This window comes from Scylla paramamosain, unplaced genomic scaffold (assembly GCF_035594125.1).
Source record: "Scylla paramamosain isolate STU-SP2022 unplaced genomic scaffold, ASM3559412v1 Contig16, whole genome shotgun sequence".
NCBI lineage: Eukaryota > Metazoa > Arthropoda > Malacostraca > Decapoda > Portunidae > Scylla > Scylla paramamosain.
The window spans coordinates 123,692-142,500 of NW_026973681.1; the positions used below are offsets into that span (position 1 = coordinate 123,692).

The 18,809-nt window shown below is 48.6% G+C and overlaps 1 protein-coding gene and 1 long non-coding RNA gene across 5 annotated transcripts in view; one reads left to right on the forward strand and one right to left on the reverse strand.

Annotated features, from left to right (window-relative positions):
• Positions 1–383: 383 nt before the first annotated feature.
• Positions 384–17,792, reverse strand: LOC135097262 (uncharacterized). The gene is made up of 4 exons (XR_010265537.1): positions 17,657–17,792; positions 8,326–8,436; positions 7,754–7,941; positions 384–556 (listed from the first exon to the last, which is right to left on the reverse strand). It is a non-coding gene; the product is annotated as an uncharacterized LOC135097262 (long non-coding RNA).
• A 92-nt stretch (positions 17,793–17,884) lies between these two features.
• LOC135097261 (uncharacterized) overlaps positions 17,885–18,809 on the forward strand; it is a 33,178-nt gene continuing 32,253 nt past the window's right edge. For 2 of the 4 annotated variants that reach the window (XR_010265536.1, XM_063999071.1), the window contains exon 1: positions 17,885–18,171. The gene's annotated coding sequence lies outside the window, so the exon portion shown is untranslated. The remainder of the gene's footprint in view (positions 18,172–18,809) is intronic. The other 2 variants (XR_010265534.1, XR_010265533.1) reach the window with 2 other exon arrangements.

The following is an 18,809-nucleotide window of genomic DNA, read 5'->3' on the forward strand; positions in this document are numbered from 1 at the left end:
GATAAGACGTGATGGTTCATAACGTGCACAGGAATGGCATCCAACAAAGTAATTGTTGGCAAAGCCTCCAGTAATCCAGAACCTTAAAAAAGTTGCAACCCTCACTTTAGTCTGAAATTTTTATGCTGTATGTCTGCATAATTATCAAGTTACATCCCCATGCAGCCTCAGCACACCAAGGCAAGGAGATACCGTGAAGGATTAGACCAAACATTAACACAGGTAAATCTTTAAACTTACACTAAATCTTAAGATAGCAAGGCAACAACTACTTTGTTGGATACTGTTGTAATATGTAGTTTTTATTCTCACCCAAACTTTCTGGCATAAATTAAGGATGAATGATGAATAAGGCTGCCACAATTTGTAAAGAAAATACTGACTGATGTTAATAATATGGATTTAAGAAGTAAATGTAAAATAAACCTCTGCATGAATAACAAGACTTTTCTGTAGAATGTGTTGGTTAGTGTGGTGATGACTGCTGCTGCTGCTGCTGCTACCGCTGCAGGTCAAGTGGCTTCTTGGGACTGTGTGTCACAGTACTCCTTGATTTCTGAAATAAACATTGAATCATTACTACAGTGTTTAGTGCATCCACTGAAATTCCATCTACTTATGCATCAGTCTGACATTCTCCAAGAGAGGCAGCCAAGACATCTATGTAACCCTACAAGCAATGCCTTAAGGCCAACTGAAATCATTCTAACTGGGAAAAGTAAGATGTAAAGGGAGCAGGTATCCATTTATTAATTCTTCAAATCTTTTGTTCATTACTTGTTCCTAAATAAATATCAGCTTGGCAATGGAGAAGTAATGAAAGTGAAAAGTGTTAAAAGGAAAGGGTAACATATATCTATTCTACATTCATAATCACAAAACCTCTCAGATTTCAAACAAGAGTTCACTGCTTCACCTGCACAAAAAGTAATACAGGTGAGTGGGTGTTCGACTCTTGACCAGCAGGGGCACAGGAAACGCAGGTAACAGTGCAGGTGTTTATTCACAGAAGGTGTGAACAGAAGGCTGGAGGTAGGTGATCTCTCGGCGCCAGGCCGCGCACTTCCACTTAACACTTATGACTGAAGCCTAGCTCGTTCACTCATACACATATTCATGCCTCACACAAGTCTCGCTCATTCACTCGTTCACACAACTAGCTAACAACCACACACCTCCCCCGAGACATAAGGAAGATTCCTTATCTTTGTTATGGCTACCGTAACACATGAAACAAAGTTACAATGATTGAAGTACAGAAAACACGGTACATATACACAAAACAAACACAGCGTACAATGAACACGTACGACTAATCGTAGGTGCTACGGTGCCACCGCACCTGCAGTCGTCTCGGCTCCCTACGCTGTCGGCTGCTTCGACGCTCTGGTTGCTCTCGGCCACGGTGTACCCCGTTACCCTGATGCTCCGGGCTGCCGGGATGGTGGTGTTCCTCGTGACCCTGATGCTGAAGCGCTGCACCGCCATGAGCGGTGTGCTGCTCGACAGGAAGGGGAGCAAGAGGTCTGTGTGGGCGTAGGTGTCTTCTATTACGCCACATCACGCGACCGCTGCCCATCTTGATGAGGTAGTCTCTCCTTCGCCCAACAGCCACGATGACACCCAGGCGATCCCAGAGGCCTGTCGTGTGATCTTGAACGTCGACGTGGCCACCGAGGTGCAGGAGAGGAAGAGTACGGGCGGACGCGTCGTGGCGAAGTTTCGCTTTCTTCCTCAGTCGCTCTGCCTTGGCGTCGCACTCATCAGCAGCGCGCTGCCACTGCTGAGCGTATGAGCGATGATGAGCCGGGACACAGGACCTCATAGGATGACCGAAGAGGACTTGTGCTGGTGATCGCCCTTCCGCCCTCGGAGTGTTGCGCAGTTCCAGCAACCCGCGAGCGAACGCATCCTCGTCCAGGTGTCCCTGCTGTGTGGTCGTGAGGATCAGCTTCTTCACGGACTTGACCGCTGCCTCGGCGTGACCATTGGAGCGTGGATAATGAGGTGAAGATACACGATGCTCCACCCCCCATCGAGCCAGGAAGCGCCGTACCGATGAAGAAGTGAACTGCGGTCCACCGTCAGTCCTCAGGAGAACAGGCACGCCCGTGTCGGCGAACACACCCCGAAGGACACGAACGAGCTGATCAGCCGATGCTGGACGTGAGCATGCAGACACGTGAGGCCACCCAGACAAGCGATCTACATACACGAGGTATGTACGGCCTGCTGCGTGGAAGTAGTCTGCAGAAACTGACTCAAACACCCTGCTGGGTGTGTCCGTGTCCTGCCAGAGAGGTTCGTTGGCTTGGCTTGGTAGGAGTGGACGGCATAGTGAGCATCCAGAAACGACGTTCTCAACGTCTCTGTCCATACCAGGCCAGTACACCGTTTGTCGGGCCCGTCGCTTGGTGCGCTCCATCCCCTGATGACTGTCATGGAGTCGCTCTAGTGTTTCTCGGCGGAGGCTGTGAGGAATAAGAAGCCTCGGCCCGTAAACCACCAGGTCGTCGTCTACGGCCAGCAGACTGCGCACCGGCCAGTACGTACGCAAGCGGTGATCGAGGTCGTGGCAATGATCAGGGAAGCCCTCGATGATGACGTTCTTGAGCAAGCAGTACTCCCCGTCTCTTGCTGCTGCGGCACGTACCATTTCCACAGTCTGATCCTGGAGTGGTGCTAAGCGGACGCCGTCCTCATTGGTGGCAGATAACGCTGAGATGACCGCTGAGTGGAGAGGGTCGAGGTCACCAGAAGTAGCAGCATCCTCTTCCTCCACTGGGTCCTGTACTGGAGCACGTGAGAGGGCGTCGGGCACACAGTGTGTCGATCCCTTTTGCCAGCTTGCTGTGAAAGAATACTGAGCAAGCTTCTCCCTCATGCGCTGCAGCCGCAGGTTCTCTATTTCTCCCAACAACTTGCTATTGAGGAGAGGTATCAGCGGGCGGTGGTCGAGCACTAGATCGAAGTGAGGGAGTCCTTTCAGGTAGGTGCCACATTTCCTGACTGCCCAGACGATTGCAGCCATTTCCAACTCTATTACTGCATAGCGGCTCTCTGTGTCTGTAACAAATCTTGACCCGCATTGCACCATCTTCCACTGGTCACTGTGCTTCTGCAGGAGAACGAATCCAAATCCGTGCATCCTTGAGGCGTCAGTCTGTAGCATCGTTGGTAATGATGGGTCGAAGTATGCCAAGACAGGTGGGCTGACGAGACACTGTTTCACCTTCTCAAACGCCTCTTCATGGTTAGGAGACCAGCACCAACTGTTCTTCGGGCGTAAGAGATCTCTGAGGGGTTGTGCAGCTGCAGCCACAGCAGGAGAAAAGCTTCCAAGCTGGTTTGTAAGACCCATGAATGATCGTAAGTCGGTGATGTGCTGTGGTCGTGGGAAGTCAGAGATTGCCTTAACTTTCTTTGAGTCTGTCGTGTAGCCTTGTCCAGAAACAGAGTAACCACAGTAATCTACCACTCTTTCCGCGAATGTAAACTTCTGTGGGTTGAGAGTGATGCCGTGCTGGTCACACCGCCGCACAATCTGAATGACATGGGCTAAGTGCGCACTGTAGGTGGAGTCATAGGCCAGGATGTCGTCCACGATCTTGATGGTGTTAGGTATGTCGCCGAGAGCTTGGTCTCCTCGACGGTTATACTCGTCTCCAGACGAGACGAGACCCATAACCGCTCGCCGAAACTTGTACCGACCCCAAGGTGTTATGAAGCAGGTTAAATCCTGGTCTTCTTCTCTAATGGGGACTTGAAAATACCCCATCTTGGCATCAAGAGTGGTGAACCAAACTGCTCCGGTCCCGATCGAGGCGATGGCGTCATGAGGTGAGCGCACTGGATACACGGGCCTCTTCACGTAACGGTTGAGTCGTGTCAGGTCAACACACAGCCTTACACCAGATGTCTTTTTTGGGACAGGCACGATGGGGTGGCACCATGCCGTAGGGTAGTCCACACTCTCGATGATTCCCTTGTTAAGCAGCTCTTCCAACTGGCTCTTAATTTCTTCACGCCAATTGTAAGGGATTGTACGAGATGCTGTTACGGCGAAGGGTCGAGCGTCGTCTGTCAACTCGATGGCCATGGATCCACCAGCCATTGCACGTAAACCTTCCTTTGCTTCGAAGACGCTGGGAAAGGCCTTGATCACAGCAGCAGCGTGCCCCGCACGCTGCTGTGGCGTTGGGTCGTAGGAATGAGGCCAGCTGATCACTTCTGTGGGCGTAGATAGAGGTGGCTGCGAGGCGGTCGGGTACTTGATGGAGCTGTTGCCGGTGTGCTGTTCTTCCCTGCGTAGCGGTCGGATTTGAGCCGGAAAATCTTCGGGGAGGATTCCGAGAGCGATGGAATCGTACCAGCTAAGCAGCGCCCCCTTCACCTCCTTCACCACGCTCACAACAGTCTCAGCTTCCCTGTCGCCCAGTTGCAAGTGCGACGAGAAAGTTCCTACACAGGTGAGGGGGTGATTACCGGCAGCATAAAGTCCATCACCATCAGCGGGCGCCAAGCTGGAGGGCGGGATTCCAAGGAGTGTTGCCGTGTCGAGGCCAATAACGGTCGTTTCGGCCCCAGAGTCAGGAGTCCACGTAATCTTGTCTCTTCCAGCGGGATGTGTGGCGGTAATGAGCACCTGGGGCGCAGGTCGTGCCGTCACCGTCTTTGTGTATACGCCTGATAAGAGCTGGTATACACTGGCACTGGCTCCCCGCCTCGGGCCTGCACCGCGATGAGGAGAGACAGTTGAGGAACTCCTCGAAGCTCCTCGTCGTTTCCTCACTGTCTGCTGACATACACTCGCAAAATGCCCTCTTTTCCCGCAGTTACGACACACTTTATCTATTGCCTGGCATCCCCTTTTGTCACTGCGACAATCTTTGCCACAACGATAACAGCCCGTGGGGCTTGAGCCCCCGAAACTGCCCTTCCTGTAGTTCGAGACAGCGTTCACACCATGGCTCGAAGAGTGAGAGCCGCCCCTTAGTACTGCACTACACTGGTTAGCGCTCTCTGATGCTCTGCAAATATCTATGGCGTTTTCAAGGGTGAGTTTCTTGTTTTCCAGCATGCGTTTCAGAGCCACTTCGTCTCGTGTCCCAACGACAATTCTGTCACGCAGCTGATGGTTTATGCACTGGTCGCAAAAGTCACAGAAATTGGCGATTTCCTTTACAGCACATAAAAAGTCGTCAAAACCTTCTTGCGTTTCTTGCACGCGGGAGTAGAAGTCTCTTCTATCCATGATGATGTTGCGCTGGCTTCGCAGGTACTCACACATTGCATCGAGGATGGTTCTTAACTCCGCGTCTCTCGGTAAGCTTATCCCGTAGCGAAGTGTACGGGTCCACTCGTCGTCTAGGACAGCAGCGAGTGCCGCCCTCTGCTCAGCCAGGGAGAGACAGTCTATCCTGGCGAGGGTTACGTATCCTTCAAACTTATGGCGCCACGTGTCGAACTCACGTAAAGATGCTGACGCCGTTAAGTGAGGAATGATGGTGGCGGACGTCGGGAACCTCGCGCCCTGGGTAGACGTGCTGCGGGCTGTGGTTTCGCCTTCATTGCTCGCCGTGGTGCGACTGGGAGCTTGTGTCCCCACTCTCTCCAGCAGCTGGGTTAAACGCTCCTCGCGAGCCTGACTCTGCTCCGACTGTCGCGCTAGCAGGGCAGCCAGCGCCTCCAACTGCTTCTCCATTCTGCGCCGTACCCACTGCAGCCTTGTCCTGATCCTACTCACTGCGCCATGTTCGACTCTTGACCAGCAGGGGCACAGGAAACGCAGGTAACAGTGCAGGTGTTTATTCACAGAAGGTGTGAACAGAAGGCTGGAGGTAGGTGATCTCTCGGCGCCAGGCCGCGCACTTCCACTTAACACTTATGACTGAAGCCTAGCTCGTTCACTCATACACATATTCATGCCTCACACAAGTCTCGCTCATTCACTCGTTCACACAACTAGCTAACAACCACACAGTGGGAGGGAAGACCAGCGAGACTTAGTGATAAAACATGGCCTTGTGCTGATTATTCAGGAAGAGACCAGAGATTAGCACACAAGAAATTAACCAAGAGGACAAAGAATATATGATTACATGAGCAGGGAAAATGGAGGATGGTGATGTGCAACAATGAAGGGAAAAAAAAAAACACATGTTTAGAAAGATGTATCATCTCTTCAACATTTCAAACCACTTCTATTTTACATTGCTCCTCTATTTACACTTTATCTCATTTTCCTTGACATTGTTTATGGTTCTTGTGACTGCCTGCCTCATTTTGATGTGAAATCCTACCATCAGGGTCAAGTCTGCAGCCATTCTACTTCATTGAGTCTGGAGTCTGGACTCTGTCTGGTATAAATACCACCTCAAAAGTGCCTGCTATCTCCTCTGTGAACAAGCCAGCAGTAGGGTGTTGGGAAGTCCCACTGTAGGCAGTGCCTGGCTGAGGACTTAAGGCAGCATCACACAAGGCAAATTTCTGCAAGCATGCTGCCTGTTTTGCTGGTGAGACCAGCGACACAGCAAGTTTGGCATCACACAGGGACTGGGCTGTTATGTTGACATCTTGTAATAAATCTTTTGCTCTATTTGGCAGCTCATATAGGCTGTGCAGCACTGCCTCTACAAGCCGTGGCTGCACCCTGCTGGCCATGGTCAGTCACTCTGGGCCCCAGGGTTGAGGTGGCAACAGCGCAAGTAGGTCCTACAGCCAACATGGTGCCCAGATCCACTATAGCTCAATTAATGTGTCGAGCTTTCACACTCCAGCAAAACTTAGTGCGGGTCTCCATCACAACACATTGTTTATCTCCCCAGCTGCAGTTGTCAAATAAGCACTGTAAGTAATTTCACAAGCACACACTGGCACATATACTTCATTTTTATAAGTTTTATAGTTGACAGTTTTACTCAAAGTACCACAATATATTTTTATTTAACATGTACAGCTTGTAGTACGGTGTATGTCATTTAATTTCAAATACTCCCAGCAAGTCTGGTATCACAGCCATATGCCATTCTTCCTGACAGCTCAGTTTGCCCAGCTGGCAGCAAAAATGGGCAGCATACTGGGGGAAATTTGCCCTGTGTGACACTGCCTTTAGTGTGATTAGCTGCACATACTAATATGATGCCAACCCCTACATGCTTAATGTGGGATAAGCTGGCTACAAGATTAGCCAGTCAAGATGTTTGCATGAACTAAATTCATATAATATTCTCCACAATTGTGCAAACAATTGGCACAGCATGAATGAGAGACCACTGACACAGAACACTGATTAGATTGAGTGGAGAGCATATGTAAATAGAAAATGGGACACGAGCCTGTAGGACTCTGTCTGTGGCTTGTCTGCACCTGATCTGCTCAGCTGAATGTCTCAGGCACAGGGGGCAGGGGAGGGGATGGGCCGTCATGGTGTGGTGAGGGGCAAACAAGAGGCGGTGGTGTCAGGCTCTTGTGCTGACAAACTTGAGTAAGCCTTTGCAAATGTCCCTTGTGTTGGGGTAGGAGGAGGGATCCATCCTCTCCCCATTAGAGACTCAGGCACCAAGGTGAATTTGAAATTAACCTTAGGCAATGTTTTTGTGCAGTGTGTGTGTGTGTGTGTGTACACACACACACACACACACACACACACACACACACACACACAGTCTTTACTACCTCCTTTGTGGGGGTGGTGGCCTGGAACAAAGATTGAATTCCAGATAAAGAATCTTCCATTTAAAACAACACTTACTGTTTGCAATGTCTTTGTATGCCTGAGTGACAGCAGCATCTGGCTCTTGTGTCGGAATGTTGGTGCCTTCATCACACGCCTGGGCCACCCGGGGGTCCAGCGGCAGCTGGCCAAGCAGTGGCATCTCAGTATCCTCTGCCAGCTGGGGGTCACATCCCAGTAGTGGCAGGGAAGACGGCCGTCTTGGTCTGAAATTCATGGTGCATCAAGATAAGACAAGCCTGACATACTCCTCTTAAGATGGCTTACCTAATACAAGATTTGCTAGATTTCTTATTGAAAAATTTTTGTTTCATCCTGGCAGAAAAATTGTGTAATTTTTTTTTGTTCTGTTAATTTCATTTAAACTGGTTGACTTTTGTATTGCCAAAAATCTTCCATTGATAAGAAAGGTGTGGTCTGTCGCCATCAATCTTGTCCCTTTACACAACACACATGAATTCCCACCTAGCCAAGAGGTGGTCTTGGTTGCAAGGAGTCTATGATTGCTGGTGGATCCCAGCTACATCACCACCACTCTTTGCTGCTGACACACAAATGAACAGGTGAGAGGCACCACACATCTCACTCACCTTACACTTGGGGCACACAAAGGTGGTCATGTTCTCCACCAGGCCAATGATGGAAATGTTCACTTTCCTGCAGAATGTGATTTCCTTCCTCACATCCAGCAGAGCCACTTCCTGGTGAGGGAAACAAGTCACATGAAGGGAAGGTACAACTCCGCCTTCCTAACCAAAGAAACTGACATTAACGCCAGAGTCAGAGTCAAGCACTACTTTGTGCATATGAACTGAGTATGTGGACTGCTATCATTGTAGACAGAAAGGGGAACTGCATCAAGCTCAAAGATGAAGGAATTGTGTCAAGCTTGAGCTCAGCCCCAACACAGATGACCAGCATGTGGAGAGAACACTGCATGCTTTTATGAAAGTCAACTAACATTTATGCTTACTTTTAAAATTCCCACATGATAATGATGGAGGTCTTTAAGTGGTATAAGGAAAATCACAAGTGTGAAAGAAAATCCTGAAAGTCAGTAATGAGGACAGGTCAAGAAACAACAGGCTCAAACCCAATAAAGTTAGATTTGAAAGAGAGATACAAAGAAATTGGTTATCAAGTAGTGATAGATGAAAGAAACAGGCTTAGTAAAAAGGTTATTAGTGCTGAGTCATTAAGGACAAGTAAAGACAAATTTCTGGATGAGGAGGATAGGTAGAAATGGAAGGGTATATTTCATACAGGGACTGCCATGTGTGGGCTTCTTGTAGCTTCCCTCATCTCATGTTGTTATATTCTAAGCAATCCCACATCAAACACTATTAATTCTTCCCTCACACTTTCTCCACTGTACTCATTTCAAACCTCACATCAATATATTCAGTCTTACATCCACAGCTACATGCTTAAACACTACCTCGTCAATCACTTCAACATTAAAAACTACATTACTCTCCTGTCACTCAACATCCTTATACACTTACATTTCTTAAAGTAAACAAGATACATTAAATAAAAGAAATAAAAAAATCCTCACGATGATAATTCTTGATTCCACATAAAACTTAACGGATTGACAAAATCAGCAACGCTTCTCCTTTGACCATTTCCCTGGAGTGAGTGCAGGGTTGGTGTCATGTACAAGTCTCCTCCAGTTAACCATTTCTGTCCCTTTCATGTTCCTCTGTGCCTCCTATCCTTTGCTGTTCTACCACAATCTCATCCCTCCATCTCACTCTGTCTTCCCCTCAGTGGCTTTCTCCAGGCTCCTTTAATTGGCTTCTGGTCTCCTCTTCTTACAAAACCAAAGACACTAGAGGTAACCTATTTCTACTACTTACCATCTTTTTTGGGTCCCCTCCAGATGACAGCGTCGTCTGCTTGGCTAAAGGAAAGATGTGGAGATAATGGCGTCTGGTAACACTGCAAGCGGTCATTAGTGGTCATGGTGAAAGAGGGAGGAGGAGGAGGAGGAGGAGGTGGTGGTGGTGGTGGTGGTGGTGAAAGAGCCGGTGGAGGAGGAGGAGGAGGAGGAGGAGGAGGCAAGATAAGTATAAGGTTTACTGTTTCATTTTCGCAAATAGCAATGTCACCCTAATGAACCTCCTCTCTCCGCACCCTCCCTCTCCATCTCCTCCACCCTCCCCCCCCCCATCCTCACCTCCCCAAGCCTTCCTCAACAAGCATAACACTATCTCACCTCCCTGTGGTGATAATGAACATTGGGTGATGAAGATAGTAGTGGAGAGAGAGAGAGAGAGAGAGAGAGAGAGAGAGAGAGAGAGAGAGAGAGAGAGAGAGAGAGAGAGAGAGAGAGAGAGAGAGAGAGAGAGAGAGAGAGAGAGAGAGAGAGAGAGAGAGAGGAGAAACTGGGAGAAGAGAGACTGAGAGAAGAGAGACTGAAAACTGAGGAACCAAGAGACTGAGGGACTGAGGGGTTTAGAAAGTGAAAGATTGAGGAACTGAGGAACTGAGTGAAGGGAGACTGAGGAATGCCAGCTACGGTTGTGTGTGTGTGTGTGTGTGTCTGTGTGTGTGTGTGTGTGTGTGTCTGTGTGTCTGTGTGTGTGTGTTTTGTTTTAGAAACTAAGAGAAAGAGAGAGAGAGAGACGCATAGATACATACACACACGTACACACAAACGAGCACTCGAAGACAAATTGGACAAAACAAAACAAAAAAGTAATCAAGATAAACAAACAAACTAATAAACAAAACACACACGCTTAAAAACAAATAAATAGACAAAAAAAACATACAAAAAACCCACAAAAAAAATTACAAAAACACCGTCAGTATCAGAGAGAGAGAGAGAGAGAGAGAGAGAGAGAGAGAGAGAGAGAGAGAGAGAGAGAGAGGAGAGAAGAGCGGATCTGGTAAACACGTCGTTGTCAGGATCAGAGGCGCCGAGAGAAGGAGGTGCAAGGTGGTCTCTCTCTCTCTCCTCTCTCTCTCTCTCTCTCTCTCCTCTCTCTCTCTCTCTCTCTCTCTCTCTCTCTCTCTCTGCTTCTGAACTAAGATGGAATCCCTTAAGAGTTTCAGAGTGTTTATGAGGCTGGAGTGTCCCCGCGGCGGATGTATATGGAGGAGGAGGAGGAGGAGGAGGAGTGCAAAGGAATACAAAGGAAAACCAAATAACAAAAGAGAAAGAGAGAGAGAGAGAGAGAGAGAGAGAGAGAGAGAGAGAGAAGAGAGAGAGAGAGAGAGAGAGAGAGAGAGAGAGAGAGAGAGAGAGAGAGAGAGAGAGAGAGGTGAAGAAAGGGAGCGTCCTGGGCGTGTTTGGGGTGGTAATGAGGCCTCGGAGAAGTGGTTGTGGTGTTGGTGGTGGTAGTGTGGCTGTAGGACTCACAAGGAGGAGGGAGGAGGAGGAGGAGGAGGAGGAAGGTGAAGGTTGGAGGGAAGGAGGGGAATGAGGGAGGGAGGGAAGAATGGCGGGAGTCCGTGTAATTAATATCCTGGTTGTGGTGGCAGCCCCAGCCCTCCCGAGGCCTCCCATTGGTCGGGTGCGGCGTCCCGTTCGCCCGCCCGCCCGCCACGCCACCCGCGCCCGCACGCCGCGCCCCCGTAAGGCTCCGAGTAGCGTCCGGCGGCGAGCGGTGGGCGGGGGCGGCGAGCGGTGGGCGGGACCGGTGGGCGGGGTGCTTGCCTCACCCGCACCTCCGCGCGCCTCGCTACATTTCCCCCCTCCGCATTCCCCACGCCGCCCCCGGGTTCAGCACGCCCTTGCAATCACCCTTAGGTCCATCACGTGCCTGTACCGACCCACGCCTGCACGCCTGCAAACCCTGCACGCCTGCACGCACAGTCCTCAGGTGAGTGTGCCAGCGTGTGTGTGTTTACCTGAACCTGCCCTCCCACGCGCTCGTTATTTGTCAACATGTGCCTATCCCCGCCCACTCCCGCGCTCGCTCCCGCCCACTCGCTGCCCACTCCCCTCGGGCACTTTTCGCTGTGCTTAAGACTTCCACGGACGAATCAACATATTTATATCACACTCATAATTCCTCTTTCTGTGTGTGTGTGTGTGTGTGTGTGTGTGTGTGTGTGTGTGTGTGTAGGAGCGGCGACGCGTGTGATGTTGTGCGTTACGTCGTAAATTTAGACAAGTGAGGCTGAGACGTAGTGATGTGGTGTGGTGATGGTGGTGATGGTGGTGATGGTGGTGGACTCATTTACCTTCATGTCGTAATCATCGCAAAATCACTTCAATAGAGATAACTTGGAGATCATTCTTTCGCGTGCTGTAGCAAGCAAAACGGTATCATCCATCAGTATTAAAACATGCAGCCACTTTAAAAACCCATCGTTCTCACAGTTCTCTTTTATTAATTTAATCAAATCATTAACGTAAAGAACGAACAGTAGGCATGATGTCGGGGAGCCTTGTCGCACTCCCTGGGTGACCGTGAACACCGCGGTGCCGATAACGCTCTCGGTGACATAGTACATGGCAACGATAACAGCCACCATCACCGCGCCACACCCCAAGCGTTTAAGGATTCGTATCAACATGTGCCTCGGTACCAGATCGTATGCTTGGCTCAAGTCAATGAATGTCACGATACTTTTTCTTTCTCTAAGTCGGTCAGTATACGCAAATTTACAATATGTTTGAGACAGCCACGCCTTTTCTGTGCCCCAGCTTGTTCATGGTACGGAGTGAACCACTTCTCTAATCTCGAACATACAAACATATCAAATAATTTAGCAACGCTATTTATTACACTAATGCCTCTATGGTTCCTTGTGTCTTTCCGGTCGCCCTTCTAGAATATAGTGGAAAACTTAGCCCTAGTCCAGGACGTAGGGTGCTGAGCGGTGGCAAATATCGTATTGAACAGACTTGTGATAATCATTAACCACTGAACTGGTAACAGCTTGAACACTCCAGGTGGTATGCCGTCCGGGCCACACGCTTCGTCTGCCTTGATGTGATCACCTGGGCACTGACCTCACCAGGGGAGATCAGATCGTCTAAAACTGGAATCGACACAGTCACATCTCGGCATTGATCAGCATGGCTGCTTGTGGCAGTGCCTAGTAAATCTTCGTAAAAATGCTTAAATTCTTCATCAGTAGGCTTAACTTTATTATCATCATCATCCTGTAAACAGCCCTTCCAGCTGATGGCCTGACACACTCGTCTGTTGTCCCTGTCCTGCAGCGGGAGGGGATATGGGTGGCCCAGCTCGTTCATTGGCCAAGAGGTTGTGACGTACGCAACGGTGAGCGCTGATTGGCCCGCGTCCGGTGTTGGGGAGGAGTCAGCCACAACTTGACTTCAACATGTCCGCCCACCGGAGCCTCTTGCCTTGTTACTTATCATTTCGTCTTCCTGTACGGCTTTGCGGGACTGGGGGCCTTTGTGGGGCCTTGTGGGGTTCTTACCACTTCATACTGCTTGCTGGAGGAGCTGGGGAGAGGGGGAGGGCTGGACGATGGCTTGATAAAGTCGGGGATGGGGTTGGGCAGGACTATAGAGGGCTGGAGAGAGGTGGGGAATGTTTGTGAGAAGTTGGGGAGGGTTGGGGGAGTTTGAGAAGGGGTGGGGAGGAATGGAAAGAGATGTGGAGGTTTCACGAAGGGCTGGGGAAAAGGAGAGGGAGAGAGAGAGAGCGCTATGAGAGGCATGAATACTGATGTTTGCTGCTACTTCGTGGTGGTGCTTGTTGTTGTTGTTGTTGTTGGAGGAGGAGGAGGAGGAGGAGGAGGAGGAGGTAGTTTTGCGGGGGAAGACAATAGACGAATTTTTAGCAAGAGGTTATGGGAAATGACTCGTCTATTTAAACATTAACTGTGAAAATCTTACGGTTCCCCCTCTCTCTCTCTCTCTCTCTCACTCACTCACTCACTCACTCACTCACTCACTCTCTCTCTCTCTCTCTCTCTCTCTCTCTCTCTCTCTCTCTCTCTCTCTCTCTCTCTCTCTACATACATACATACACACATACATACATAATGACATGCATGCAAGAACGAAGGAAATACGTAATAGAATTTTGTATTGCTGTTTTTGGGATTCTAATAATTAACTTCATCAATCAATCAGTGAGTGAGTGAGTGAGTGAGTGAGTGAGTGAGTGAGTGAGTGGGTGAGTCACACGCATTTCCTCACCTGTATTTCATGTACCCTTCGGTCTCCCCCTCTGCCTTTCTCTCTCTAACTTACAATGTAATACTGAATAATTTGTATTGATATATTGGGCAGCACTGCTTTGGTTGATACATTTTTTTTATTTATTTACTCATTTAGTTACTGTGACTGACTCAAAAGTGACAGACAACAATGAACACTGAACACACGCCGCTGGATGCAAATCATTCCATATTTTTCTATACTATGCAGTGTGTACATTCTATACTTTTATTTTAAACATTCTATACAACAATTTTTAGACTAAGTTATCTTTTCCAAGGCGCCTTTTGCTGTCACTCAAAACAAATGGTTTCAGAGAGGAAATACAGAGCGATTTTTTGTCCTAACCCCTCGTGCAGTGTACGAAATAACACAGGAATGCAGACACCGACACGGAAGCGAAACAGACTGATGCACACTGCGGCACTCAAAGCAAATGGTTTCTAAGAGATAATGTGAAGTGATTTCTTTTTGGCAAGGCACTGCACACTCAACCAAACTATGCACAAACACACGCCTTGATTCAGAATTAGATCCAGACTGAGATTGTTAACTGACCACAGATTATTAAGGTGTACGTGTAAATAATATTATAAATAACAATATGACAGAGAGAGAGAGAGAGAGAGAGAGAGAGAGAGAGAGAGAGAGAGAGAGAGAGAGAGAGAGAGAGAGAGAGAGAGAGAGAGAGAGAGAATTCTGGAGCGAAACAGACTCACGCAAACTGTGGTACTCGTCTCTAATTATAACTCTAATAATAGACAGAATCGAAATTACACAGAAATGCAAACAGATACATGAAAGTGAAAACAGACTAAGACAAATTAAGTGGTATTTATTTATAATGATAACTCTAGAAAATAATAAAAATCTAAATTGTAAAGTCTGATGTACAACACTTTAATGCACTTCTGGTCACTGGAAGACGCTTACCAAGGAAATGAATGACACAGGAAGCTTTCCTCATTGTTCATGGATAGAGAACCTGAACTGACCTAGAGATGAACTGGCTACACAACTTAATGAACTGAATGATGTATGGGACCTTCCTCACTGTCTGTAGCGAGAGAACTTGAACTGAGCTAGAGATGAACTGGCTAGAGAACTTAATGGAGCGAATGATGAATGGGACTTTCCTCACTGCCTGTAGCTAGAGAACTTGACCTAGAGATGAACTGGCTAGAGAACTTAATGGAATGAATGATGAATAGGACCTTCCTCACTGCCTGTAGCTAGAGAACTTGAGCTAGAGATGAACTGGCTAGAGAACTTCATAACGAGACTTTCCTCACTGCCTGTAGCTAAAGAACTTGACTTAGATATACAGTCATTGCTCTCTCTCTCTCCCTCCACGCTTTGAAATGCAACAGTACTCACGCAAGGAGTCTGTTTAAGAGAAATTCAGTGTGATGCATTCTGAGTTGCGTCACGCTGTATGAGTGTGTCTCCTGCTTTTTATGGGGCGTGAGTGCGTCAAGGATCGGACTGGTAACAAACGGTGCGCGTGTGGGCGGCAAGAAGGCGTGTGTTGCTAATACTGCCGCGTGGGTAATCAAGGCTCCGTGGCAATGAGGATAACGAGGCTGTTGTTTTGTGCACCAACGTTTGGCAGAAAATTCATGTCTTTTAACTTATCGGTCATTCAGTGAGTCTCCCAGTGTCTGTTCATCAATCGATCTATTTATTTATCTATCTATCTATCTACTTACCGACCTACTTATTTATTTATCTATCTACCTACATATCTGCCTACATCACACACACACACACACACACACACACACATTCAAATTAACCACTGACGTGACTAATGCTAAAAATAATCTAAATTCTCTCTCTCTCTCTCTTTCTCTGAGGGAGAGGGTGAAGGAAGGGCTTAATGGCATATTTGTAATGTTTATTAGTCCTCAGATTGGGAGGGAGGAAGAGGATTGGAAGGGAGGGAGAGGAAGAGGAAGAGGGAGGAAGAGGGAAAGGGGAGGGAGAGAGGGAGGGAGGAAAGAAACGTGGAAGCAGAGAGAGAGAGAGAGAGAGAGAGAGAGAGAGAGAGAGAGAGAGAGAGAGAGAAAGAGAGAGAGAGGTAACGGGGGGGTTGGTGGACTCCATTACTTAAGAATGAGTCAATCCACACTAATGGTGAAACAGCGTGATTCTCTCTCTCTCTCTCTCTCTCTCTCTCTCTCTCTCTCTCTCTCTCTCTCTCTGTTAACCCATGATCTACCCACCACTCCCTCCCTCTCCCTCTCTCTCCTCTTCTGCCCACTCATCCACACCCACCCGCTCCCTCTCCCTCTCTCCCCCCTCTCTGTCTCTTCCTCCCGCCCCTCTCTCCCTCCCGCCTTTTCAAACAAGATGGTTGATAAATTAACTTCCGGATTGATCTTTCTATTAGCGAAGACGGGAAGCCACCAACCCGCCGCCTCCTCATTGTGGTGATAGTGGTGGGGGTGGTGGTGGTGGTGGTGGTGATGAATTGTGGTAGTGACTGGTGTAATGAATGACGATGGTGGTGGTGGTAGTTTGCGTAATTGTGGTGGTAATGGTGGTGGTTGTAGTATGCTGAGTGTGTGTGTGTGTGTGTGTGTGTGTGTGTGTGTGTTGATGAACTGTAGCAGTGATGGTGGTGATGGTGGTGATGGTGTTCTATGTGCAAATTGTGGTAATATTTGTAGTAATAGTGGTAGTTAAATACAGTAGCAGACAGTGATGGGTTGGTACTTTATATATATGGTGGTGGTGGTGGTGGTGGTAATGGTGGTGGTGATTGAATGGAAGTCGATAAAGGTGTGACGTGTAAGAAAATGGTGGTGGTAGTAGTAGTAGTAGTAGTGTTGCTTTTCTTGGTTTCATGGTTGAGAGAGAGAGAGAGAGAGAGAGAGAGAGAGAGAGAGAGAGAGAGAGAGAGAGAGACACTGAGGAAGGGAAGGAGGAGGAGGAGGAGGAGGAGGAGGAGGAGAAAAGAAGGGAAGGATGCAGGGAAGGAGAAAACTTGAATTACATCGCTTCGGGAAGGAGAGAGGGATGGAGGGAGAGAGGAAGAGAGAGTAAGAGAGTGAGGGAGAGAGGGAGAGAGAGAGGGGATACTATCAATCTCTCTCTCTCTCTCTCTCTCTCTCTCTCTCTCTCTCTCTCACGTTAGAGGGGGAAGAAGATTCACTGATTTACACCCTCGAAACATATTTTCGCCAATTATCCTGTTAGGGAGGAGCCAATGGTGGGGTGGCAGTGATTAGGTGGTTAATTGATGTAATGGGGAGGAGGAGGAGGAGGAGGTGTTGGTAATGGTGGAAATGGTGATGGTGGAGGTGGAAGATAGATAAAGAGAAGAATAAGAGAGGTGGAGAGAAAGAAGATAGAGAAAACGAGGAGGAGGAGAAGGAGGTAATGGCGCTGATGGGTCATTAGAGGAGGCAGCAATTAATGGCAGGTTATAATGGCGCGCTTTCATTAATATCTGGTGCATCGCCTTGTGTTCCTTGATCGGGTGGTGATGGCGGTGATGGTGGTGGTGATGGTGGTGGTGGAGGAGATAATGAACTGGGAGGGAGGAACAGTGGTGGTGGTGATAGTCATGGCGATGGTGGTGGTAATGATGTGGGTGGCGGTGGTGGTGGTGGTGGTGGTGGTGCTGATATCTGTGAAGAAGGAATGGTGTTGTGGTTATAGTAATGGTGGTGGTGATGGGTTTTCCCTGCTGGTGTCACTGGTAATGTGTTGTAGCCGTTTTCTCTCTCTCTCTCTCTCTCTCTCTCTGTGACACTTACTTATTTCAGCAGACGAGCAACAATGGAGGCAGGCAAAACCCACGATACTTCTACACACAAATCAACAACGCAGAATCCTGTGAGTGGATCTCCTCTAACTGCTTCTCCTTCGTTCCTCTCCCTCCCTGTATTCCTCCGCTGACCCTCCCTTCACTCCTCCCCTCCCTTGGACACGTCACGCCTGCCTGTCACGCAAAGTTGGGTAACCTCTGTGTATTCATGAACATTTCAGTGGAGGTCTAAATCTTTTATTTGTTTGGTAAGTGTGGGTCAAATATTTACAACTGATGTCACTCGTTTATTCACTGAAATATAACACGGAACTAGAAAACTGGTGGAGGGAGGGAGCGCTGGTGGAGGGAGGGGAGAGGAAGGGAGTGGAGGGTGCAGAGTGTCAGGAAGAGGAAGAGCGAGGGTGTTGCAGGGAAAGTACTGGTCTGTGCTGCGTGTGGGAAGTGACTTTAGTGGCGGCGTGAAGGCGAGGACACGAGTGAGGTGCTGGCAGGCTGACTGAGGTGAGTGTGGTGAGGTGAGGTGAAGTAACCGTGCACTTTCAGCCAGGCAAGTAGTGGCGGCCGGTAGGAACAGCTCCAGTTGAAGTTTTCCTACTGAATTATTGTCGTCTTTCTCTTGCTTCCTCCTCCCCTCCGTTGTTCTCCTTCTATTTCTTGATCGTTACGTTCACTCATTTTCATTTCTATAAATAAACAAAATAACTAACTTGCTACCTATATTTTAAAACGATCTCCATCTTGCTCACCCCCTCCCTCCCTGCCTCCCCGCTCAGCTGTTCAGTGACGACGTCTGCTCACACAGAGTCGCGCAGAGCAGGCTAACCACCTCACTAACTCGTTAACTCTTTCCTTTTCATTATTTCACCCGATCTTTCAACTTGCTTCTTCAGTGTTTCAGTGCTTCAGACGTCTGCATAAATCACTGTTACATGTACTGCTGTATCTCGGATGTATCTTGAAGGGGGTGACAGGAATGAGAGGGGAGGAGGGGGCAGGAAGAGGGAAAGGTGAAGGAGGAGGCGTGTTGCAAGGGTCGTGATGCCAGGGACGTGGTGAAGCTGAGCAGGAATCAGTCACCAAGTGTGAGACGATGAGCACTAAGGCCTGTACTCTCAAACATTTCTGCGCCGCACCTCCAC